Source organism: Schistocerca cancellata, chromosome 4 (genome assembly GCF_023864275.1).
Source record: "Schistocerca cancellata isolate TAMUIC-IGC-003103 chromosome 4, iqSchCanc2.1, whole genome shotgun sequence".
Lineage (NCBI taxonomy): Eukaryota > Metazoa > Arthropoda > Insecta > Orthoptera > Acrididae > Schistocerca > Schistocerca cancellata.
The window spans coordinates 258,184,007-258,211,732 of record NC_064629.1 but is presented as its reverse complement, the minus strand read 5'-3'; the positions used below and the strand labels follow the sequence as shown (position 1 = coordinate 258,211,732).

The window sequence follows — 27,726 nt, the reverse complement described above, 5'->3', positions numbered from 1 at the left end:
AACAGCCAACAGTGCCATACTGCCTTACTTGACTTTTTACCACACTTCCGGCTGTTGTCGGATTTCCAGACCTTGGAGCCGGTACTTCTCCTTCAAGTAGCTCCTGAATTTCCATTGCGAGGCTGAGTGGACCCGCATTCACCTAGGAAGAATATCTGGCGGTACCCGAAATTGAAACCAGGTTCTCAGTACTGCTATCAGACGCCCATACAACTCAGTTCCGGAGGAAGGCGGTGGAATTTGCCTGGCAATATAAATGTCGTTCATAAGCTTTTGCAGTTGTTACCCTATTCTTTGGCCTAATACCCGTAAGAGCTCCTCAGGTATTTTCATTTCGAGTTCGTTTCTGAAATACAGAAAAAGTACTGAATCATCCATTTCACGTTCTTCCACCGTGTTCTCACTTTCAATCGGCGTGATTATGAACTTTATGCAAGTAATTCTGCCACCTCCTCGCCGACTGTAGGAAAAATGCTATTGTAAGCAACTCTTGTCCCGAATGCCTTCCCAAAGTATTTGTTGTTTGCACGACATACCTACACTCCTGGAAATGGAAAAAAGAACACATTGACACCGGTGTGTCAGACCCACCATACTTGCTCCGGACACTGCGAGAGGGCTGTACAAGCAATGATCACACGCACGGCACAGCGGACACACCAGGAACCGCGGTGTTGGCCGTCGAATGGCGCTAGCTGCGCAGCATTTGTGCACCGCCGCCGTCAGTGTCAGCCAGTTTGCCGTGGCATACGGAGCTCCATCGCAGTCTTTAACACTGGTAGCATGCCGCGACAGCGTGGACGTGAACCGTATGTGCAGTTGACGGACTTTGAGCGAGGGCGTATAGTGGGCATGCGGGAGGCCGGGTGGACGTACCGCCGAATTGCTCAACACGTAGGGCGTGAGATCTCCACAGTACATCGATGTTGTCGCCAGTGGTCGGCGGAAGGTGCACGTGCCCGTCGACCTGGGACCGGACCGCAGCGACGCACGGATGCACGCCAAGACCGTAGGATCCTACGCAGTGCCGTAGGGGCCCGCACCGCCACTTCCCAGCAAATTAGGGACACTGTTGCTCCTGGGGTATCGGCGAGGACCATTCGCAACCGTCTCCATGAAGCTGGGCTACGGTCCCGCTCACCGTTAAGCCGTCTTCCACTCACGACCCAACATCGTGCAGCCCGCCTCCAGTTGTGTCGCGACAGGCGTGAATGGAGGGACGAATGGAGACGTGTCGTCTTCAGCGATGAGAGTCGCTTCTGCCTTGGTGCCAATGATGGTCGTATGCGTGTTTGGCGCCGTGCAGGTGAGCGCCACAATCAGGACTGTATACGACCGAGGCACACAGGGCCAACACCCGGCATCATGATGTGGGGAGCGATCTCCTACACTGGCCATACACCACTGGTGATCGTCGAGGGGACACTGAATAGTGCACGGTGCATCCAAACCGTCATCGAACCCATCGTTCTACCATTCCTAGACCGGCAAGGGAACTTGCTGTTCCAACAGGACAATGCACGTCCGCATGTATCCCGTGCCACCCAACGTGCTCTAGAAGGTGTAAGTCAACTACCCTGGCCAGCAAGATCTCCGGATCTGTCCCCCATTGAGCATGTTTGGGACTGGATGAAGCGTCGTCTCACGCGGTCTGCACGTCCAGCACGAACGCTGGTCCAACTGAGGCGCCAGGTGGAAATGGCATGGCAAGCCGTTCCACAGGACTACATCCAGCATCTCTACGATCGTCTCCATGGGAGAATAGCAGCCTGCATTGCTGCGAAAGGTGGATGTACACTGTACTAGTGCCGACATTGTGCATGCTCTGTTGCCTGTGTCTATGTGCCTGTGGTTCTGTCAGTGTGATCATGTGATGTATCTGACCCCAGGAATGTGTCAATAAAGTTTCCCCTTCCTGGGACAATGAATTCACGGTGTTCTTATTTCAATTTCCAGGAGTGTATATAATCAGACCTGGTTGTCGATACAGCTAGACTATTCAAGTGACTTCGTGTGGAAACTATATTCTGCTATCCAGCAGCATCTCATCCACATCTACAAGTTTACTCTGCAGTTCATTCTTAAGTGCTTGGAGGCGAGTTCATGGAACCACATTCAGACAGTTTCTCGGCCGTTTCATTTTCGAACAGTGCGTGGAAACACGGGACACCTAATTATTTCTTTGTAAAACAATAAACTGGTAGACAAGATCGCAGGAATTCATTTTATTCCATGATTACCCGTTTCGGCGAAACTAAAGCCGCCATCATCGGATCTTAGGATATAGTACCTAGCTTGCGCTTGTATGTGACGAAGACATTTAACATTTATAATGTCATCTCTCTTGTACGCCTATGTGCTACTTACGACAAATTTTGTAAGGCCTGCGTGTTATGGGCAACTATTAATATCACCATTGTTTGCCTTGATGTTGTAACCTGTATGTGTCCTACGATCCGGTGATGGTGGCTTTAGTTTCGTCGAAAAAGGTAATCATGGCATAAAAAGAATTCCTGCGATTTTGGCTACCAGTTTATTGTTTTACAAGCATCTAGATCGCTCCCATATGAGCACAATGTGCTCCCTACTAATTATTTCCGTGCGAGCTCTTATTCTTCTCATTTTATTACGATACTCATTTCTCTCTTTGTTGGTGGGAGTCAGTAATACATTGTCAAAAAAAAACATTACCAAAAATATTTAATGTAGAGTAATGAAATTTCGAGAACGCATTTCTCTTGGTAACATATTTAAGTGATTAACATTGCAAACTCTCGGGTTAATGTAAGCGCGACTTAGGCCATTGCAAATGTGAAATCCTTGTACATTAACAACCGCTGTAGCCGCCAGAATGTCGAATGCAAGCAAGCAGACAAGTATGCATTGTGTTGTATAGGTGCTGGATGTCAGTTTGTGGAATGGACTTCCACGCCCGTTGCTCTTGGTGCATTAATACAGGGATGGTTATTGCTGTTTGTGTATAACGCTGGAGTTGTCGTATGACGATGTCCCATATGCGCTCAAGTGCAGACAGATCTGGTAATCGAGCAGGCCGAGAAAACACGTCGACACTCCGTAGAGCATGTTAGGTTACAACAGCGGTGTGTGGGCGGGCTTTATCTTGTTGGAAAACAACCCCTGGTATGCTATTCGTGAATGGCTGCATATCAGTTCGAGTCACCAGACTGACGTACAAATTTGGAGTCAGGGTGCGTGGGATAACTGTGAGAGTGCCGTTCCTGTCATACGAAATCGCAGCCCGCACCATAACTCCAAGTGTAGGAGCACTTTGTCTAGCACGCAAACAAATTGGCTGCTGGCCTTCAATTGGCCTCCTTCTAACCAACACACTGCCATCAGTGGCACGACGGAGAACCAGCTTTTGTCGCAAAACACAACAGACCTCCAGCCTGTTCTCCAATAAAGTCTCTCTTGATATCACTGAGATCGTAAACGGCGGTGGTCTGGGGCCAACGGAACGCACGCTAGTGGGTGTCTGTCCATGAAGTAACCGATTTGTGAGAGATCGTGTGACAGTGTGGTGCAAGCTGCTGTTCAAATCCATGCTGCAGATGCAGTACGATGCGTCAGAGCCATACACCGTACACGATGGTCTTCCCTCACGGTAGTGCCACGCGGCCGTCCGGGGCCCGGTCTTCATGCGACCATACACACCCATGACCACCGCTGCCAGCAGTCGTGTATAGTGGCTACACTCCTGCCAAGTCTTTATACAGTATCGTTGAAGAAACGTACCGCTCCTCGTACCATATTACACGACCTCTTTCAAACTCTGTAAGGGGATATTTGTCCCTTTAAAGGTATTCTTGACTGTCATCAACACACCGCGTCCATTCTGAAAGGTAACGACCGTTACAGCGCATATTTAAAGTAAACCTACTTTCCATCTCCATAGTGGCATTACTAGTGCCACTCTTATGTGACTGGCGCGAAATTTGAGTAGACGTCATCTTTTAAATGTAGGAACACGCCTACCAACTTTCTTTTATGTCGCGCAACTACTTCTTGGTGTTGCGATTTTTCTTTCGTCAGTGTATATTTTGGCATTCGGAAGAGTAAGTTGATGATTGAAATTTTGTGAAATGATCTCATCGTATCAAAAAACGCCGTTGCTTTAATGATTACCACCGAACCATGCTCATCATATCCGTGAGAGTCTCTCCCCTATTTCTCGACAGTACAAAATGAAATGCCCTTCTTTGAACATTCTCGATGTCTTCCGTCAAACATATCTGGTAAGGATCCCATACCATGCAGTAACACTGCGGTAGAGGACGGACAATCGTCGTTCTGGCATTCGCTTTACTGTTAAGAATAATTGTTGCAGCTTCTGGGGTTACTTTTCTGTGAGTAAGGCGCAGACTTTGGTTCGTCTCATCAACAATATTTTCTATGTGGTGGTTCAAATTTAATTGTTCGTAAAGGTAATCCCTAGGTATTTGGTTGAACCTTTAAAATAGTGTAATTAATCATATAACCGAAATTTAATGAATTTTTTGTGCTTACATGGAGAAACTCACTCTTTTCATTGCTTAGAATAAATTGCCACTTTTCACACCATGCAGATATCTTGTGTAAAAGGTTTTTCAATGTTTTTTGATCTTCTGATATCTTTACTAGACGGTAAACGACAGCATCGTTTCAAAAAATTTAAGATTTGCTCCTAAACCGTTTATGTGGGTTAAGAACAGCGGAAGGCCTATAACATTTCCTTAAGGAACCCCAGATATCGCTTCTGTTTCACTAGATGACTTCCCGTCAATTACAACGAACTGTGACCATTCTGACAGGAAATCACGAATTAAATTACACAACCGAAGCGATAGAATTCATACAAAACCTGCAACACACAGTTGCTTTATGCGTTTCATTAGCGGTGGAAAACGACAGTTGGACTTACACATGGCACGACACTACTGAGAAGATTTAAAAACCGTTACGCATCCTTCCTCGAAACAAAAGATGCTCAAGTTTTATATCGGAGGGTTACTGCTGCTCATCACGCATGTTGACTAGACTTGACACTAGTTACAATTCAGCCGGTCGAATCGCTGGGTCTTTATGAACCGTGACGACTGCTGCCCGCCGAGACAGAAATGTAGCCGACGCGGAAGCAGAGAGCATGTCAAGCGCTAAAGATGACATTAGTAGGTTGTGGCGCAGGCAAGTGGGTCGTAAATGCCTCAGCAGCGGAAATGGCGGCGGCCCCCAGCGCCGCATCCGGCGAAGAACCGTCTATGTGGCGCCACGGTCAGCACGCACGTCGTTTTGGAAATGGCTCTCACAGCCGTTTATCACATCAGCTGGTCTTCGATGTACAGGTCAAATGATTACATAACCATCACCTCTTCTTAACAAAAATATACAGGTAACTCTGTGGTTTAACGAAATACCCCTTTTACCAAAAATCAAACCACCTGTAGTAATATCGAATTCTCCGGTTTCATTCTCGAGTCAGAAACATGCAATTTTACATTAGCCCTACACATCAATAAATATGTACATACATATATACAAATTGTATTTATATTACATGTGCCCAGTACTTTGCAACCTCCAAGGTGCTTGGAGTGGCTTGCAGGAGATAAACCTTCGTACAGGATGTAGGGCACAAAAGGCACTGGAGCATGTGCCTTGTGGTTTGTTCTTGTCCACAATCACAGGACGTATCTTCAGTTATGAAGCCCCATCTCTACAGGTTGTCTCTGGATCGTCCAATTCCTGATTCTAATCTGTTTAAAGATTTCCACACCAGCCAGCTCTGGCGTCTGCAGGTGAGGCGTCGACTTCTTCCATAACTCCAGCCTTGCCTTCTCTGGTGAAATGGTGAGCTTCTCGGATGTTCTCAGGAAGCGCTTTCGCGATCTCAGCTGTTGCTGTGGTGGATTATGTCCGTGCAGTGAATGGGCACTGTCCTGTTCCACTTTCAGTCTCTCCTTGTTGGCAGCCACTGTTCTGCGTATCCATGGTGACGCTATTCCAGCCAGGCAGTAGAGCTTATCAGTTGGGGTACGTCTTAAGCAACCTGTGATCAACCTGCAAGTTTAGTTGAGAGCAATGTCTACTTGTTTGGCATGAGATGACCTGTACCAGACTGGAGAAGCATATTCAGCAGTAGAAAAGCACAGTGCCATTGCAGAACAGCGAATAGTTTGTGGATGTGATCCCCACTGTGTCCCCGCTAGTTTGCGAATTAGGTTGTCTCGAGCGGAGATTTTCATTTTGGTGTTCTTGCAGTGAGTTTTGAATGTCATAGTTCTATTGAGAGTGACTCCCAAGTGTTTACGTGCGTGATGATGCTGGAGTTGGATGCCTGACCATGCAATATGTAGCTCACGATTAGCTTTCCTGTTCCTTAAATGAAAGGCACACACTTGTGTCTTCGAAGGGTTTGGTCTGAGTTGGTTCCGATTGTAGTAGCTTGGCAGTGTTCCAAGTGCTGTTGTCAGGATTCTTTCCACTCTTTCAAAGCATGAGCTCTGTGTAGCAAGGGCTAGGTCATCTGCAAATAAGAATCTCCTTGTGCCTGGGGTCAATGGCTGGCCGTTGGTATAAATATTGAAGAGAAGTGGAGCCAAGACGCTTCCCTGAGGTAGACCATTTTTCGGCGCACTCCAGCGACTGCGATGTCCGGTAAAAGATCTTCCTGCACTTCTTGTCTAGCGCTCTGTGTCGTTCTTGCTGTCTCCGTACCCCTGGGTCATAACAGTATACCGTACCTTGTGTATAATAGTACTTACAAAAACTAAGGAGAAGAGCCAGAACATTATAACCGCAGACCAACGCGAGACTGAAAAGCACTTGGTAGCGTTGCGTTCACATGACGTGGAAAGGGAAGTGAATAAGCGGGGCAGAGATGAATCGTTCTAGCACGGACAATACTGGCCGAAAATGGAGAAATCCACTGAGGAAAGCGACTCTGAAAAGGGGCAGATAGTTATGGCCCGATGCCTGGGAACGAGAATCTTGGAAATGGTGAAGGTGGTCTGCTGTTCGCGTAGTATTGTCGTGAGTGTCTACGGAAAGTGGTTGAAGGACGATGAAATCACGAATGGGTGACACCTCATCACATAACGTGGAGCTCAGTGGCTTGCTCGCTCTGTATAGTGGGATGGGCGGCGATCTGTGGCAGAGATGACGACCGAGTAGAATATTGGTGCGGATGCAAGTGTTTCGGAGCACACCGTTCAGCGCACATTGTTGAATGCATGGCTGTGTATCAATGAGCCCTACCGGATCCCACGTTGACCCACGACATCGTCAGTTAACATTTTATTTGGCTCAGGATCATCGAGATTGGACCGTGGATCAACAGTAACGTGTTTCCTGGTCAGTTTAATGATGTTACTTGTTGCACCAGGTCATGTACGGCTACACGAACATTGTTTCGAAACATGTACCATGCCACGATCGCAGAACAGTGGGGGCACCGTTATGCTATGAGGCACATTCACCTAGGTTTTTCAGAACCAGTGGTTTTAATAGAAGGCATCAAGATAACTGTCGACAACGTGAACTGCACTGAGGACATCTGCATTCCTTTGAGTTTAATGTCTATGCCGATGGCGACAGAAGCTTCCGCCGGACATTGATCCGTGCCACTAGGCTATAATCGTCCTACAGTGGTCTTAGGAGCATTGTATCGAAATTACATTGATGTCTTGGGTAATATGAACTCGATGGCACATAGCACCGTCCCGTAATTTACCTGATGTTTGCGTAGACATCTGCTGTCATGTACCTTCGCCAATCTACCAATGAATTTTGGAATATATGCAAAGCTGATCTGCTGCCGTATTGCGTACTAATGGTGTAGCAATACGCTATCAGGCAAATGGTGATAATGTTCTGGCTCATCACTGTAAATATCCAGTGGATTTGAATGTACCCCATCGAGACTTATTCAGACACCTATGCATCATAATACCGATCTTGACATCTTGCAGAACATCTTAGGAGCTATGCTTCGAAATGCTTCCTCCGCACTTCTGCACAATTTTTTATTAGCTTTGTACCGGCATTGTGACGCATGAGACGTGATTATTCCCAATAATTAGCAGTCTGCCGTTGTCGGTACGGGGTTTTGTGGTGTCTATTTCAGTGGAACTGGAGGTATTATTGAACTACGCTTAATCCAGCGGCCTCGAAATTTTCGGGAAACCCACTCACCTTAATAGCAAAATGGTTCAAATGGCTCTGAGCACTATGGGACTTAACATCTGAGGTCATCAGTCCCCTAGAACTTAGAACTACTTAAACCTAACTAACCTAAGGACATCACACACAGCCATGCCCGAGGCAGGATTCGAACCTGCGACCGTAGCAGTCACTCGGTCCCCGACTGAAGCGCCTAGAACCGCTCGGCCACAGCGGCCGGCCCTTAATAGCAAATTGTGCTCGACCTCCGTCCTGCCGTTAACTGTACAAGATCCATGATTCCCTTGTCTTCAAGCTGAGTTATTAACTACATCTGCAACATGTGCAAATGATAAATTAGATTCATATACCCATCAAACAAACAAAAAAAAACAATTACGGCCCAGACAGTATCACGATGATCTCCCGGCCCATATCATCGCATGTGGCCGTTCCTTTCCAACTACTGCACAGAGTAGGGATTTTTCTTATATCAGAGAATGACATTATTGCGGTGTGAACTGCGATGTAACGCACATTCATAAGAAAATAATACTCATGAGCGGGACAAGGTATTAGGAAGACTTGATGAGAAAATGCGCCAGGCTGCAGCTCTTTTCTAGTTATCGTTGTCAAATAATTCCTTCACAAATATCAGTTTAAATCATTCGCATTCAAATCTTTTTTACGTTCCCATTGGTTGTTGAGTGCTGTACGTGAAGTTCAGCTGCTCTTTTGCGAATTCATTAAACTAGCGAGGTGTTCAGTTGATTGTGCGTCACCGGCACATATTTCCTCCCGCGTTTTGCTACGCCCACTGCGCGCCCTGCTTTTGACACTGCCTCAGATAAAGCACCTTTCTCCCAACCAAGTAGGTTGTTTCTCGAAGTGAAGACTTGTCAATGCGAGCTCTAAACGTAATCATTATTTTTGTCATTGTTTGCTCTGTCTGTGGACGTTCGTTTAATCACACACGTCACTAATCGCTACTCAGTTCTTGGTTGTGTAACTTCATCCGCTCACGTGAGAGATGGCTTGAAAGGTCAAAGAATGGAATATTGCAGCAAAACGATGCAGTACTTACAAAATGCTGTTTCTCAGCTTCAAAGCAACGATACGAATTGTTGTGTCTATACAAGACAGTCTAGACACAGGGTGAGGTTACCGATAGGCACGCGTACACACACGCCGGCTGGCGTGAGTTCTGGAACAGGATACTTGATGAATGCTATAGAGAAAAGAACGGAGCATCTCATATACTTAACTTTATTCTCTTGTGTGGTACATCTCTATGGTGAATACAAGTAAGACTCTCTCCAGATATGATTAACTGCGCCTTGCTAGGTCGTAGCTATGGACTTAGCTGAAGGCTATTCTAACTGTCTCTCGGCAAATGAGAGGAAGGCTTCGTACGTCTAGTCGCTAGCAATGTCGTCCGTACAACTGGGGCGAGTGCTAGTCCGTCTTCCTAGACCTGCCATGTGGTGGCGCTAGGTCTGCAAGTACTGATGGCGGCGACACGCGGGTCCGACATGTACTAATGGACCGCGGCCGATTTAAGCTACCACCTAGCAAGTGTGGTGTCTGGCGGTGACACCACACGAATAACAGAACTATTTATCCCTCCAATTGTACAGAGTCAAGAATGGTGCGGGGATTCCCTGACACCATGCGTGGTTTTTTTATTTGAAAAAATCTTCATTTGACAGTAAGTCTTTCATTATTCGTTTACTTCACACTATCGCGATTTCGGCTTTGTAGGAACTACCTCGTGAAAACGTGAAAAAAGTCATTAAATAGCCGACATGTCCGGATGACAACCCTCCTTGCCGTAAAGTGACAATCCGCGCACGATCTAAGCTTAGAAGGACTTTCGTGAAGCATTTAACAGTCTGTGTAACGACACAGTTACGTCAAGACCGCAACATACAATTAAAGTCACTCACTTGTGAATTTCAATTCGTAATACGATCTATAATATTTTAAAGTATATGCCATTGTTCTGAGATTGTATCCACCTGCTAGCATAGTTAGGAACTGTTTGCATAAACGTTATTTCTGTATGAGCACTTTAGTATTTGCAGATAGTATTATTTGTGTAACCAGTCATTCAAAGGTTAAATTATAATGAAAGGTAGAAGGTGTGTTAAGAAGAAACAAGGTATATGAAACATTTATTGTCCATGTATGATAACTACACTACTTAGGGAGGGACATACTTCATGATAACTACACTACTTAGGGAGGGACATACTTCATAGTAAAAACTTCGAACTTAGTAGTCTGTGGCAGCGCGTTTGTGGTGGTATTGGTATGTGCTCTGTGTGCAAAAGTGAGAATTCTGTGATGATAAAAGAAATACATGTGGAATAATTATAACGTGCTATATATGGAGATACTACAACAAGAGTTGCGCCACTATGTAACAATTAACGTAATATGGCAGTAAAAGGAACAAGGGAGTATATGGAGATTATTTACCTGACACTGATCCTCGACGTCACAGCAACAATCCAGATGAGTGATATTTACTTGTAAAGTGCAGTTTCCTACTAACAGCTTGCGTTGACATTCTGAAACTCAAGAATTAAAGATAGTGTAGACAAATTATTTATCTTATTAACAAAATACAGTATTTTGGCACTCAATAAAGTTTCATTACGAGCGGCTTTCCTCCACCAGTGCAATAAATTATTCAGTTTAGTAACTGCAGTGCATTATCTGTTTAAATAATTATAGTGTTTTACATCCATGTATGATGTTATGAATGATTATTGTAATTATTACGTTAATAAATCGTCATGTGGTTCAGTGAAGCAACATAGTTCTTCGTTATCTGCCCCATGTCGACTTTCCATTTGTCGTAGCTGTTTTGTTTATTTTATTTACAAATTGTTAGTGCGTGAACTCAAAAGTGGAATATTATTATCATGTGCTCGGAAATTTCGTTGTAACACTGCGTTGGGTGTTCCGATGTCTTCGCGGTCATGCTTTTAAATCATTAACATATTTTGTAGTAAATCTCGACAGCCGCGTTATATCTGAAAAGTGCACACGAGCTGGATTATCCTCTTTACGATTGGAGCCATAGCGTGCTCCTCTGAAATTCAATGAGGATGGTGATTTATTTTTACATGACTTACACAACTGGCTGTAGTAGCTATTTTCTGTGGGCAAAATAGTATTGAAAAAGAGGTTTTCCATCCAAAAACAATGAACTATGCAAGCCACAAAAGCGATAAATGCTCGTTTTTTACGAAGTTTGTTAAACAGAATGTCTGATAGCTGGTGGGGCCCACATGCCAGTAATACTTACACCTACCTTTATATCTGTATCTACATACATACTCCACAAGCCACCGTATGGTGCATGGAATAGGGTATCTTGTACCACTACTCGTCGTTACTTCGCCTATTCCACTCGCAAATACATCGAGGGAGAAACGATTATCTTTGTATCTCCGTTATAGCACTAATTTCTCTTGTCTTATCTTTGTGGTCCTTCTGCATCACGTTATAATGACGGTTACCTAATTTTTCTCAATAGTGTTTCGCGAAAGATAAGTCGTCCTCTCTCAAGGGCTTCCCATTTGAGTTCACTAAGCACCTCCATGAAGTCGCGTACTGATCGAACCTGTCGGTAACAAATCTAGCGACTCGCCTCTGAATTGCTTCGATGTCTTCCTTTGACTCGATCTGTTGGGGGACCCCAAACACTCGAGCAGTACTCAAGAATGTGTCGCCCTAGTGTTCTGTACACCGTATCCTTTATAGAGGAGCTACACTCTCCTAAAATTCTCCCAATAAACTCAAGTTCGCCTTCCCTGCTACCTCCCTTACGTGCTCGTTTCATTTCGAGTCCCTTCGCAACGTTACGCCTAGGTACTTAGTCGACGTAACTGTGTCACACAACAAACAAATGATGTATTGGGACAATGTTTCATTACAATACGGGACTGTTTTTTTTCCACTCACTTGCATTAACATATGTTTTTCTTCACTTAGAGCAAGATGCCATTATCACACCAAAAATTATGTTTAAGTCACCTTGTATCCTCCTACAGTCATTATATTCTTTCTACTCTGATCATAACTAGGCAAGTAACAGCCCGCAGTGAGGGGCGGTATTCAAGAATGTGTCGCCCTAGTGTTCTATACACGGTCTCCTTTATAGAGGAGCTACACGTACCCAAAATTCTCTCAAGAAACCGAAGTCGACCATTCGCCTTACATACTACCGCCCATATGAGCTCATTCCATTCCAATTTTCTTTCCAACGTTACGCCTAGATATTTAGTCGACCACACTGTGTCATGCAACACAGTAACATTGCCGGCCGGAGTGGCCGTGCGGTTCTGGGCGCTACAGTCTGGAGCCGGGCGGCCGCTACGGTCGCAGGTTCGACTCCTGCCTCGGGCATGGATGTGTGTGATGTCCTTAGGTTAGTTAGGTTTAATTAGTTCTAAGTTCTAGGCGACTGATGACATCATAAGTTAAGTCGCATAGTGCTCAGAGCCATTTGAACCAGCCAGTAACAATGCTTATCTTCATTCCCCCCTCGCTCATTTCTCCCTCGCCCATTTCTCCCTCTCTCTATCTCTAAATGAAATGGTCTAGTATAAAGTACCTTCTGCCATCGCTTCATAGTAATTCACAAAGTACTAATGTAGATGGTCAAGATCTGTAATAATTACGTTTCTCGTACTTCAATTACCTGGACAAATTTGTATCTGTATTTAGTACATCCACAACTTACAATGGCAGAAGTGTCCATAAATCTGCACGGACAACTGTCTGAAAAATACGCTATTGCAATTACTTTCTAATTGCTATTCACATACCAATCTAGCAACGTAGAAGTGCTTTGTTCCAGATTAAAATAGGAAGAAGTTCGTATTGGATTAATAAAGCAAGGAATCTAACGAAACATTTGTTTCTTAACCCTCTTAAAATTCACATAGATTTATCTAAAAATAAATCCCTCGATTTCGCTGGCTACACATTTCTTCTCCCAAACCAAACCAAAGTAGCCTGGTCTTACTTTCCAAGAACAATTCATAAACAGCAGAGGGTATCTCTATAAACGCAGTAGTTATTATTGGGAGACATACTGGGTACATGAATCTGCTAATAATAACTGATTCGAAGAGCGTAATATGGATAATAGAAAATCCAAACTGGAATAGAAAAATGAAGTTCATTACAGTGCATGAGGCAATGGAAAATAATTGTGTGGTAATAACTTTGACATTTTTACAGATTGCAGCTCACACGGGGAAGGATAATAATGAATAGGACGATAGGTTGGCAAAAGGCGCTTCAGATAAAGGAATTCTGCGACATATTACAAATCCACCCTCAGATGTTGTATGATGAGTGAAAAAACATGCTCGAGAATGTTGGAAAGAAAATTGGAGACACTTTAGTGCTCTCAAAGGGGGCTTATCTATTCAGAATCGTTTTTGTACAAATTCACAAAGTGAATTGAAGAAGTGGAGGCATGTATCCTACATTCTTCACGTTCTAAGTAGGGAAATGATTTTTTGTGTGTTTCGTCATTCTTCTGACTGGTTTCATGCGGCTCTCCATGAATTTCTCTCATGTGCAAACCTTTTCATCTTACAGTAGCACTAGAACCCAACGTCCTGAATTACTTGTTGGATAATGCTAATACCTGTCTTCCCCTAGCGATTTTATCCTCTTCAGCTCCCTAAAGTACCATCGAAGTTATTCCTTGACGTGTTAACACATTCCGTCATCCTGTCCCTTCTTTCTGTCGGTATTTTCGATACGTTGCTGTCTCCATTGCTTATTTATCAATCCACTTATTGTTTAAAATCCTTTGTAGCACCGTATTTCAGACGCTTCGATTCTCTTCCTTTTTCCCCTCAGTCCATGATTCATTTCCTACAAGTCGGTGCTCCAATCGTACATTCTCAGAATTTTTTTTCCTCAGATTAAGACCGGTATTTGATACTAGTAGACTTACGAAGGCTATTCGGAAAGTAAATTCCGACCGGTCGCGAAATGGAAACCACTGTGAAAATCCGATGAAGCTTTCCATAGACGTGTTGGGTAGTGTCTCTAATATGCCAGTCGATCACATCGCATAGGTGTTTTCGGTTCTGAGTGGACAGTGAACACCTAAAGATGGATACGAAATAGCGTCTCCCGACAAGTATGAGGGCCTGGTGAGGGATTTTGCCTGATGTCATGCAGCCCACGTAATACAACTGTCATGCCTGTTCCTTCTACGTGACAATTAGGCCGCACTCTGCAGGAGAAATAAACGTGCTCCTGCAGCGCTTTCGATGGGAGGTGTTTGATCACCCACAATATAGCCCGTAACTGGCTGCTCCTGAGTTTCATCTCTACTCATATGAACTGCTGGCTTTGAAGACAACATTTCTGCACAGTCAACGAGCAGCAGACCAGCATATAGTATTGGCGGAAAACTCTGGAGGCCGCCTTCTGTGACGAGAGTATTGGAAAGTTGGCACAACAAATGTCTAAGTCGGGGCGGCGACTATGTAGAGAAGTAGCTGGAAGGTACAGTTAAGTGTTGCAAATAAAACAGTTTTGATTTTCACAGTGTCTTCCATTTCGCGACCGATCGTAATTTACTTTCCAAAAAGCCCTCGTATTTTGGCCAGGAGTACCGTCTTTGCCTGTGCTACGCTTTTTATGCATCGTTCATCATGTGTCATTTTTCTTTCGAGGGAGCACAATTCTTCAACTTTGTCCACTTCATGGTAACCTTATTCCTGTTGCTCTTCATTACTTTGGTCTTTGTCCGCGGATCGTGGTCTTGCGGTAGTGTTCTCGCTTCCCGCGCACGGGGTCCCCGGTTCGATTCGCGGCGGGGTCAGGGATTTTCTCTGCGTCGAGATGACTGGGTGTTGTGTGTCTGTCATCATCATTTCATCCTCATTCACTCGCAAGTCGCCGTAGTGAACGATCAATGAAGAAATATGGGATTTAACGTTCCGTCGACAACGCGATGAATGGAGACGGGACAGACATAGTTTGAGGAAGGAAATGGGTCGTTTGCTTTTCAAAGGAATCATTCAGTCGGTCGTTTTAAGTGATTTAGGGAAACAACGAAAGTCCTAGATCGTGATGGCAGGAAGGGGTCCAATATGCTAACCACTGCGTCACATCATTAAGTCGATAAAGCAAGCTAAGAAATCCGGAATACAAACATCTTCCGTTATTTCTAACGTCGTATTCGGGAACTATACGCGCATACCAGGGAGATACAAAAGTTTAACGTGCCGTATTTAGTTTAGCATGTGGCTGGTTTTACGTTCTCAGTATCTCACTCAGTTAGTACTTGTCACAGGATAATTACAGCTTTGAAGTCTTGAAACAGTTTGAAGTCTTGAAACAGTCCATGCTACGACAGCGAGTCGCTCAGTAACACGAGTATTCTTTTCCTTTTGCGGCGGGGTAGTAAAGGACATATTCGGGAACGTGTCGCCACTATTTCCTCCATCTTACTAGTTACCGATGGATCGGGCTAGCCATGCCCGGAAGCACAGAACTTCAGCCTCCCGTAATAATAACAAATGTCAGCGTTCAGCATCCGAGCGATTGTGAATAGTGGTTGCCACACGAGCAGAGAACAAATCGGTCGCAAGTAGTTTACGTAATTCAGCTGCCCTAAGCGGGGTTAGCTGTCTTGACGATCTAGTGCTAGCCTTGGACGTCAACGGAAATTGACACCTACATCTACATCCGCGTAGCACAATTTACATTGAAATTGCAGACGACCGGAAATTGGAGTTGGAGCATTCCGAACGGTCGCCGGGACGCTGCAGCGATCACCTCCTACACCGCGCTGCTCTCGCCTACACCCACAATATAAAAACTCTCACCTTGACTTGGCCTATCGTAAGTTTCTCATAATTCCCAAGAAGCAGCAACTGTTGAACGTCATAAATAAGCTCTAAACCCTAGGTAAATTGAGTACAAAACTTACTTCATCATTTTTCAAAATAATTGATTTGAGAGAAGGTCGAGTAGTGCAAACCGCAGACTACGGTGGACCAGATGTGCTTCTAAACTTTATAGCTAGAGGAAGCACCTAAAACATCACTGCAGTGTGGACTATGAAAGTGCAAGACCGCTCATGTGATTCCAACTTCAAAATAACAGTGTGTTTAGAGGTAGCAATAGGTTATCTGTTCCTAAATGGCTCTTAGCACTATGGACTTAACTTCTCAGGTCATCAGTCCTAGAACTTAGAACTACTTAAACCTAACTAACTTAAGGACATCACACACATCCATGCCCGAGGTACCTGCGACCGTAGCGGTCGCGCGGTTCCAGACTGTAGCGCCTAGAACCGCTCGGCCACTTGGGCCTGCTATCTATTCCTCTCCGGCCAAACTTAGGTTTGGAGATTGTGCTTTGTTTTCAATTAAGTAATATTTTTAGTGTATTATTGTATGTTTAGATAAAACAGGTATTATTATCTATATTATAGGCCGTGAAAATGTCTAGAACAAATAATAATGGGGGGGGGGGGGGGGGGGTGAATGTTAAACTACCACAGTAGTACTTTCGGCTTGTATACGACTAAACAATTTCGAGTTCTACTGTAGAAAATATATACTATAAAAACTTAAATTCTTACATGGGATGTAAATAACATGAAGGCAGCTGTAGAAAAAGTCACTATTCTTAAAATGACAGACAAATATATTCCATTCCAAAAAGTACATTAGGGGGTAGACTTCAAGCTTTACGGGAGAGAAAAGAGATGGATATGAAACTTGTTTTAGGAAATAATATGTTTTTTTCCAAGAATATATAGTGATGTACAGGAAACAACCTTGTACGGCGAATGAAACCTTCGAAGAAAACCGGATTCAGTATCGCATTTCTGAGGCTTATATTCATAAGAATTGTGCCATATAGAGCTGAACATTCTTTGTTATACGTATGAAAGTAATATTTTGATGTCGCCCTGTTCTGTTATAAACTTAACTTGATAATGTTATTAAGAATTTTTGCTTATTTGAATCAAAAAAATGATCCAAATGGCTCTAAGCACTATGGTACTTAATATCTGAGGTCATCAGTCCCATAGACTTCGAATTACTTAAACCTAATTAATTTAAGGACATCACACACATCCATGCCCGTGGCAGGATTCGAACCTGCGACCGTAGCAGCAGCGCGGTTCCGGACTGAAGCCCCTAGAACCGCTCGGCCACAGCGGCCGGCTTATTTGAATCAATTTTCTCCACACTTGGAAACTTAGTACTAAGAAGTATAAATTTTACTTACTTTAATTAAATGTTTATAACGATTATGGTCCAGATAAAACCTTTTTGGAACAAAAATGATTTTTTTTACTCCTCACAGTTTCATGTTCGATACAAATCAAAAATTTTAAGTGCCAAAATTCCAAAGGGTGGAAAAAACAAAATATGTTATCGAACATATATTCTTATGACATTCAGCTTTATAAAACTGTTAAGTAACCGATCATAGAGTGGTTTAATGTGAAGAATGTTCCAGAGCAACCTTCGCAGAAAGCGTAATTTCGTAAACACTTACGCGTCCTATACTAGTTGCCCTTCCCCTAACACTTTTGTTTACCAGGAAAGCAAGCCTTCTTAGAATTATTGTTCTCTTAACGTAGCTGCAATCAAGTATATGCCAAATTAACATAAGTATAAGTATTTTCGGGAAAAGTGTATTACTGTATTTTCATTATGTGCTTTTTCACATTGAAATCACTGGTAAACCAGCGATTCTTCCCTCTTTGTGGTGCTCCGCAAAACAGAGTTTACTGTTCATGCAGAATCCAGCACCTTATATCTGGCGCATCCATATGGTATGACGAGGCTGTGTCACTGTGCTGCAGAATGCACGACTTCTCGGTGTTACTGGGCAGGCATATGTGCTACTCCGATTACCCGTTTAGCTTGTGGGGTGGATGGTTTGTAACAACTGATGCGTACTGCTATTTTGGCTCTAGCTGTCGGTGAATAAATTGATGCCCCGCAAATCCTGCAATTACATCACCTTTAAACGCCTTCATATCCATTCTTTCTTTTACACTGATTTCGCTGAAGATCATGCTGGTATTTGCTAGACCCACATCGAGGAAATGTCACATTATGTAGTTTCTACCATTTCACGTTCACTGTCACTGTCTGAATTGATCTCTTATCAGTTCGTACAATAGCTGATATAGCATGTAACTGGTTATGTCAGCAACACCCAGACTGCATGATGCCATTGCTGAGACGAGATCAATCGACCCTCACTTGGCCGTGTTATAGACTGAATTGTTATGACTTGTAGCACACAAAACGGAATTTTAAAAATACAACAACACGTACCATTCACAAAAACCCGATGCTCTTTGAACTATATGATCACAAAAATGGAACAACTTACAGAGAGCGGAGAATACTTTTCACACTCAAGGAGAAACAGAAGTTCCGCATATGAGAATTAATCTTTTGGATGTCATGATTAGAAGAATACAGGCCATAAAGGAAATAAAAGGCTCCATGTTATCTGAAGATAGCATTCGTCATTTCTTTTATAGTAATAATGCCAATTTTAATCTACCTGTAACTTAAAAAAGAGTGAGTGGAATAAGACGGATGTGTTACTACAATTTTGGCCGCTACTTATTGTGACAATTCTAAGCTTATAAAATTTTTCCAAAATTAATATCTCAATACCATAACGGATAACTTCCACATCTAGCATCCATTGTGATGCAAACACTCGTTTTGCTAATCATTAGAAAGAAAGCTGTAAACAAATGCTTAGACATGCCTTTGCTTCTGATTGAGTTACCCGTAAGTGACCCTTGGTGATTTTAGTGATATGGGCATTAGACCGTGGTCTGCGCCTAACGTCTCGTCTCGTAATGCTGGAGAGATGATCATATCCTATAAAGACTTCGTTAGTTTCTAGGATGTAAAGAGAAGGTCAAGAAATTCAGAAACACAAGAAAAACTTCAACAGAAAAGAAGAACGACTAAAATTATACAAGTTGTGGGCCTTACTGCTAAACAAAGCAAACGATACCAACTCCGTGATAATACAATGTCCTTAACACAATACGGTGAGACTCCGCAATATCTGCTAGTGGTCGGATGTCGTCGTTACTCGATAACTGGGCGGTTACATATAAGCAGTACAAATCAGAAATGAGTTCTGTATACTTGTCTTAAGCTCACCATTGTGTTCTATGACGTCATCTCCGAACTCGCAGGGCCCACGAGAAATGCGGGACCCGCAACGAACTTTTGATGTCATACTGGTCACCTGGTCTGCCATACTTCACGACCGCTCGGCTCCGTGTAGGGCCCACAGGAATTCAATATGTCAATGAAAAGGTAACCACTAAAGATCCTAACTTCGGTGTGTGCTGTCGAGAACTTGCATACTCTTAAAGGCGCAGTGAAAAATTATTAAACTCCTCTGAAATAACTACTCGCTCCCCGCCGGAGACGGGTGCTGACGCCTGCAGTGTCACGTGCTGTGACGTACACACCGTGGCTTGTCTTTCTCGTGAGACTCGCTAACTCACCGTCTCTGCACGCTCGGAGAATCGACTCGAGAGTGTTTGCTGACGTTCATTTATTAGAAAACTTGTCATGTTAGTCAATTTGCGGGTACCCATGGACAATACCAGCGTAGCAAGGACAGCGAGTAGGCTAGGACAGCAGGTAGGCTATATAACTGACAACTCGAGGCATTGCCGCTACATACTCATCGGTTGGGCATTACGATTATTGTACTGCGGGCCATTGTGGCCGAGCGGTTCTAGGCTCTTCAGTCCGGAACCGCGCTGCTGCTGCAGTCGCAGGTTCGAATCCTGCACGGGCATGGATGTGTGCGATGTCCATAGGTTAGTTAGGTTTAAGTAGTTCGAAGTCTAGGGGACTGATGCCGTCAGATGTTAAGTCCCATAGTGCTTAGAGCCATTCGATTATTGTACTCGTACACTTACACAATAAGCGATCAGTTAAGAGAGAACATTGTGTGTGTGTGTGTGTGTGTGTGTGTGTGTGTGTGTGTGTGTGTGTGTGTGAGCACGCGCGCATGTGTGGGTGTGTGGAAGTATTATGTACCTGTATTTCTATATATGTTTGTATGTGCGTAAATATATAAAACATTTTTAAGATTGCTGTAAATTTATATTAATGTGTAACCTCTGTTCAGAGAGTGTCTAACAATAGAATGAAACAGGATTTATCTCAGTTTTAAAGTTAGAAGAAAGGCCGGAAAGTACTGACAATAAATATATGTGGCTTAAAGACCGATTACCGGATTTACATCCACATAAACAAATACACATACAACACTCCGCGAGGCATTTTTCTGTTACTTTGACACTTTGTACAATTTCTGATACCTCGCTTTTCTTTCCATCCGAAAATAGAGCGAGGAAAAAGTCGTTTCCTTTATGCCATCGTAGGGGTTCTAATCTCTTGAATTTTCACCTTACGGTCACTGGCGAGTTGAACGTTGGAAGAAAAAGATTCGTTCTGCAGTCTGTTGCAAATGCTTGTTCTCTAATAGCTGTTCAGTAGCGTTTTCAGAAAATAATCGACTTCTTCCCGCCAAAGGTTCCCATCTGAGTTCACGCAGCATTTCTCTGACACTCGTGCAGATCAGTCTGATCGCTGACAAATCTAGCAGCAAGCCTCTGAACTGGTTCGATTTCTCCCTTTAATCAGAACTGGTGGGGATCCCAAATGCTCGAGCATTACGCAGGAAGAGATCCCACAAGCGTCGTGTATGCGATCTGCCTTGCAAGTCCTCTCGCTTTTCTAAAACTCTCCCAGTAATCTGTTGTCGATCATTTGCCTTCGTTATAGCTGACATGTATATATTCCATTTCATGTCCTTTTGCAGAATTACGCCTGGATATTTAATTGACGTGACTGAGAGAATAGTGCACCATTAACACTGTATTCAAACTTTACAAACCTTTTTTCTCATCAAACACAATTCGATGTTTGTTTGTGAGGCTGTGCTAGGCATCTACTGATTTGTATAAATCTCTTTGTTTCAGTTATATTCTTAAACATCCCTTTAATCTCGCAATGTTTGGATTTTACTCAGAAATGTGAAACACGTTCTTTTCTAAAAAGTAAATCGAAATGCATGAAGTAAAAGAAGAGCCATTTGCTGTTATTGCATTGACGGAACCCTATTGCGGAGTGGAAATTCACCTAAGTAGCCGAGGTCAATAATGCATGCCTATGCGGTGGCGTTCGAGGTGGAGCTTCTCACTGAGAGAGGTAGCGCAGTGGTTAGCACACTGGATTCGCATTCGGGAGGAGGACGGTTCAAACCCGCGTCCGGCCATCCTGATCAGGTTTTCCGTGATTTTCCTAAATCGTTCAGGCAAATGCCGGCATGGTTCCTTTGATAGGGCACAGCCCGTTTCCTATCCTTCCATAATCCTAGTTTGTACTCCGCGGCCCCGGGACGTCTCCTCCTCCATCGGCAGTAAGCTCGTTCGAAATCTGCTGCTGAATGAAATTTTCGCTGCCTTTATTTGGCCGGCAGGAGGAGTAGAGCTGGTGCTACAGAAGTCCTGATTACTAGTTTTCGCGCCATTGGCCCGGATTAAAATCCAAACCTCCCTGCAGTGTCAGATGAAATGAGGGCTAGTTACACTGTTGATAGTGGGCCGTCCGTCGGATTGGGACATTGAGCTCGGCTGCCCCCTTGGCGCTGTTCGAGAGGGGTAGACAATGTTCCGTCACCGAACCTTCTCCCTTCTATCGTTACTATCATTCAACACAAACATAACACTACAGTATAGACGTATCCATAATACTCACCTACAATCTACAAATACACATACGACACTCTACAAATACGCACACGACACAACTGTCACATATTCGCAAGAAAGGGGCCAATGTGCGCGGAGGAAGAACACCCTCTCCGCTATGTGGCTGAACCCACCCCGTCGGATATCATTGACAATAATGCCATGGCTGAACCGACCCCGTGGGATATCATTGCCAACAATGCCATATGAAACTTAATATTTAGTGGAACAAAACTTCATTGAAGACGACAGTGCCTAAAAGATAATGTTTCTCAGCAGTCGTAACGTGTCCGAAGCTATCGTTGTTTCTTCTGATAGCACTGTTTAAGTAGCACCTACTGACAGGAACAAAAGACACACCCATTCCTGGTGTCAGTAGAGATTATTGCAATACAAAAGCAAAAGACAACGGCATACACACATGTGCTAAATCTGAATGTTCTACTTCTCTGTCTTTAGATAGACAAACACAATGCACATTATCTTTTGTTTCGTTACTTTCAACCATCAATTTTGACGTTGTGAGACTTCATATCGGTGACAAGCACGAGGGAGTTTCATTATCGGTTACGCTCTAAACTGCATTGTTTCGCATACAATCTAGTTCATTATTACTACTCATACGCTAACTAAAACACGTAAAAGTGTTCGTTATAAGCGATAAACCTCCAGCAGATGATCGACAACTTTGCCTTTTGTGGGTAACCAACAACAGCTCTGCTAGTGGACGTGACGCACTGTTGTTCACAGACTTAGTACTGCTGTGAATACGGTTTGGTATCCCTGTACGGTCATACTGATCTGAGTTTTTGACATTTCCATAAGCCACTTAACATTCTGTGTTGGAACTGTTCCTTCAAAATACCACTATCGATAAGTTCCCCTTTTTTTCAGAACATGGTTATACATCGACTGCAGTTGCGTCACTGAAGGCTATATCAAAATTAAATAAAATTTTACCTCGTTGTTTTTAAAGGAAGAATACTGTCAAAATAATTACTACCCGACATTCTTTGGGAACGATGAGAGACACTTTATGCTGTCATCTGCTGTCATCTGTGTGTGTGTGTGTGTGTGTGTGTGTGTGTGTGTCCACAATAAAGTTACGTGCTGAGCATTCTGAAGAAAAAAACTGATAGTACGCCTACTGGCTGTGCATTATTAGTATTGCCACTATATACATTTTGAATACTTGGAAAGAGAGCTAATACCCAAACCTGACAAGTTAACAAGCAATATCTTACAGTACGACTACAGCACTGAAAAACGATTTTTTCTGAGATTTGTAACAGTATTAAAAAATTATTTTTGCTGAGCTTTATAAAGTGAAATCTCAGCAAAAATAATTTTGCAGTACTGTAGTAGTACCGGAAAAAAGGAAGGAATATAGAAGTTGTGCGACCCTTCTGCGACGACATCATTAGAAACGTATGAAACAGATAATACACTCATACAATGGGTAATCCACCGTGCCGGTTTTAAAGAAACTGTCTTGTCATTCGCTGAAGTGGTTTACGGTAACCATGGAAAAAGTAAATCTATGTGCCCGAACGGAACCTGCGACTTCGTCTTCCCTAATGCAGGAATATTTACACCACTGCCGCACAGCTCTGTTCAGTAATGCCATCAAACATGGATTCCATAGGGTTCACAATTGTTTAGTTACGGATGACATCAGTGTTTTTACACAATATTCTTGAGAGACAATCCACAGCTATGCAGCATACAACTGATTAATGAAAAGTTGCCATTTGTTCAACCTGCTACTCAAGTTATGTGGTCGTGACGCTTCATGTCTCCATACATCGTCACTCTTTGGTATTTGTATGGCATGGCACACAAAAATTGTAAATAATTAATGGTGTAGTACACGAATTTATTTTAATGTGTGTGTGAAATCTTATGGCACTTAACTGCTAAGGTCATCAGTCCCTAAGCTTACACACTACGTAACCTAAATTATCCTAAGGACAAACACACACAACCATGCCCGAAGGAGGACTCGAACCTCCGCCGGGATCAGCCGCACAGTCCATGACTGCAGCGCCTGAGACCGCTCGGCTAATCCCGCGCGGCACAAATTTATTTTTCTGTAAGTTAATGACTAGTTATTCTATCTTTGAATGAGATTTTTACTCTGCAGCGGGGTGTGTGCTGATATGAAACTTGGTGGCACATCAAAACTGTGTGCCGGACTGAGACTCGAACTGGGGACATTCGCCCACTGCGGGCAAGTATCCTACTGACTGTGCTACCCAATCACGACTCACACCCGTCCTGACAGCTTTATTTCCGCCAGTACTTCATCTCCCACCTTCCAAACTTCACAGAATGTCTCCTGCGAAACTTGCAAGACCAGCAATCCTGGAAGAAAGGATGTTGCGAAGAAAAAGACTGAGGGATGTTTCAAGAACGAGATTTTCACTCTTCAGTGAAGTGCTAGTCCTGGAGTGATAGTCTCCAAGTTCCGCAGGAGAGCTTGTGTGAAGTCTGGAAGGTAGGTAACGAGGCAGTGACGGAAGTAAAGCTGTGATGATGCGGCCTGTGTTTTACTTGAGTAGCTCAGTTTGTAAAGCACTTGCCTGCGAAAGGCAGAGGTCTAGACTTTGAGTCACTATGCGGCACACAGTTTTGATCTACCAGGACGTTTCACATTCTGTCTTCCACTGCGTAGGCAGAGCAAAATTTATGATCACCCCCATTGGTGGTAACACAGAGACTAGTGGAACGAACGTCACGGAGGTCCATGGCGGTAGAGTTCGCGAAGTTGACGGCTAGTCAAACGAAAATCGATAGCGCAGCAGAAGCCGTCGTAAGCGAACACAAACAGCCCAGGGAGCAATTCGAAGCAAAACCGTAATACAGCCACGGTCACTCTAGAAATCTATAGCGCATATGTAAGCCTTCAGTGAACTAGCGAGACTAACTGGGAAGTGTCGGGCAGCAGTATTTACCGGTACACACACACACACACACACACACACACACACACACAAACACGCGTCAGTGGACGGCGCCTTATATGTCTGCGGCTTCAGCGGCCGAAGTGTGGAACACAATTATCTCTGACCTGTCTTCCACATCGACATTCAGACTGAGCGGGGAATCCGAATCCCTGTCGTATACAAAACTAACTGGAAATATGTTTACAAGCGTTATGTCAATGTATAACTAAATATTACTACAAGCTACATCTGATAACATGTCCTCGTATATAATGACCTCGCCCGTGGAAACCCTGAACTGTTGTCTATTGGCAATTTCTATTTTCTATCAGTTATGTACAACTACGATTACACTTAGTGAGCACACATTAGATATTGGTTCCGATTTGTTTGTGATTCTCTATTTAGCTTAACTGTACAGATATCTCACAACAATGTCTTTTCTTCACTTGATGAGGATGTCTTACTGGACAGACAGTTTTTCGATTGAGTGTAATCTTACCATCCGGTTTTGTGCTTCATAGGTCGCATGGATTTCCTTCGTCGCCTTACTTCTACTGATATAATTCTACATCTTCAACACTGCAATGGAATCCACGATTAAGTGCTTGGCAGAGCGTTCACCCAACCACTTTCAGACTATTTCTCTATTGTTCCACACTCGAATAGCAGAGGAAAATAATGAATAACCAAATGTTTCCGCATGAGCTCTGATTTCTCTTATCTCGTTACGATGGATTTCTACCTATGTAAGTGGGAGTCAACAAAATATTTTCGCATTCGGAAAAGGTAATCGTGGTTGAAATTTCATGAAAGATCTCGTCGCACCGAAAACACCTTTATTTCAATTATTGCCGCCCTAACTGGCGTATCTTATCTGTGACATCCTCTCCCTTATCTTGCGATCATACAAAACGAGCTGCCCTTCTTTGAACTTATTCCAATTCCTCCATCAATCGTATCTGGTAAGGATCCCATACCGCTCAGCACTACTTCAGAAGAAGAGGAACAGGCATAGTCTAGGCAGTCTCTTTAGCAGGTTTGTAGCATTTTATAATTGTTCTGCCAATAAAACGCAGTCTTTGGTTCATCTTCCCACAGCATTTTCTATCTGATTGTTCTAGTTTAATTTGTACGTTATTATAAACCCTAGGTATTTAATGGGCTGGGCGGGCGTAGCCAAGGTTACTTCGACTGCGCTACATAAGTTCCTCTGAGAAACCTTTACACATACTCGAAACAGTCCCGACCTCTCCCAGTGAGATTTATACATTTTGGAGGCCCGGAGAAAGACATTCGTGGCCGTCGATTTGCTTCGGGAGAAGGGATGCACGCTTGGATACAACCATGGTTCCGTATGCAACCACAAACGTTTTTCCATGAAGGTACTGACCGGCTTGGCTCACAGTGGGCTAAATGTATTAATAGTTATGACGATTATTTATGAAGTAATAAACAGTTCACTTGCTTTTCTCCATTTGTCACGTTAACATCTGACTGTCCCTCACACATAGACTAAAGTAGCATCAGAAAGATTCACAAAGTGTCATTCATTACTGACTGGCTAATAAACAAGTGAATAACGCCACATTTCGATGAAAACATCAGTTAATTTCCCGGACTGACTAACATAGAGATTATATACATTCATGGCTGAACCATGACTTAGTGACTTTGTGCGTTATGTCTGTTTAAAGAAGCACGTAGGTCAGATACTACAAAATGTGAAAATGTAAAGGTATTACATTTTAGATATCAACTTAAGAGATAGAAAAAGCAAAATATAGATAAACACATTAGGCAGACGCACTCTTTAGTTTTCTGTATCGATCTTCTCAAACTGGTACAAATAATTGTTTTTTTTTTTTTATTGCACGCCCTTGAATCTAAAAGCTCCTGTCAAGAATTTTCTTGAAACATTAATTTTCCAATTGATATATTTAAAAAACTAACATCTTGTTCTAGGCAAGTTGTGCAATTTTAGAATCACAAAATTTAGCTCTACAATACAATGAAATTTTGGATGGATTATGTTTTAAGATTCGGAGTTTCTAGACATCAAAAATTTTGAATAAGGGTAACTTTTGAATAACATTGTTTTACGAAAAGACGAGATGTTCTGCAGAAAGATGGGAATAAGGGGGTCCAAATAAAATATACCAATCTCAAAAGAAAAAATTATTAGCACGTCAGAATTTTGAAATACTTATGTTTACTGAATCCTTAATTTAGAATATTTATGTTAGTAAAATGTTTCGACCTGGATTATCCACAGCCGGCAGGAGTGGCCGAGCGGTTCTAGGCGCTACAGTCTGGAACCGCGTGACCGCTGCGGTCGCGGGTTCGAATCCTGCCTCGGGCATGGATGTGTGTGATGTCCTTAGGTTAGTTAGGTTTAAGTAATTCTAAGTTCTAGCGAACTGATGACCACAGAAGTTAAGTCCCATAGTGCTCAGAGCCATTTGAACCATTTTTGATTATCCACACTGTTAGTACCTGAGGGCTGTAAATTACAAGAATAATAATAAAATATTGAAAAATACTGTTTACGTAAGAAGAGATAGATGAGTACATTTTGTATAAGCTTTAGATGTTAATAAGTTAACCGTAAGTGAGGTATGTGTCTATTGTTGCACTGATGTAAAATATAATTTTGGATATACCTTTTCGCTTGTTAATTAATCATGGAGCAGTAAACTTAAAAATTATTTAATCGCTGCGGCGTACTAGATTAACTGTCGCCTCAAGAAATAGTTATTTAATGGAATTTCATTAGCGAAACATTCTTTAAAGAAT

At 43.1% G+C, this 27,726-nt stretch overlaps 1 protein-coding gene across 1 annotated transcript in view; it reads left to right on the top strand.

Moving 5' to 3' along the window:
- LOC126184072 (Krueppel-like factor 2) overlaps positions 1-27,726 on the top strand; it is a 447,658-nt gene that overhangs the window by 357,442 nt on the left and 62,490 nt on the right. The window lies entirely within an intron of this gene.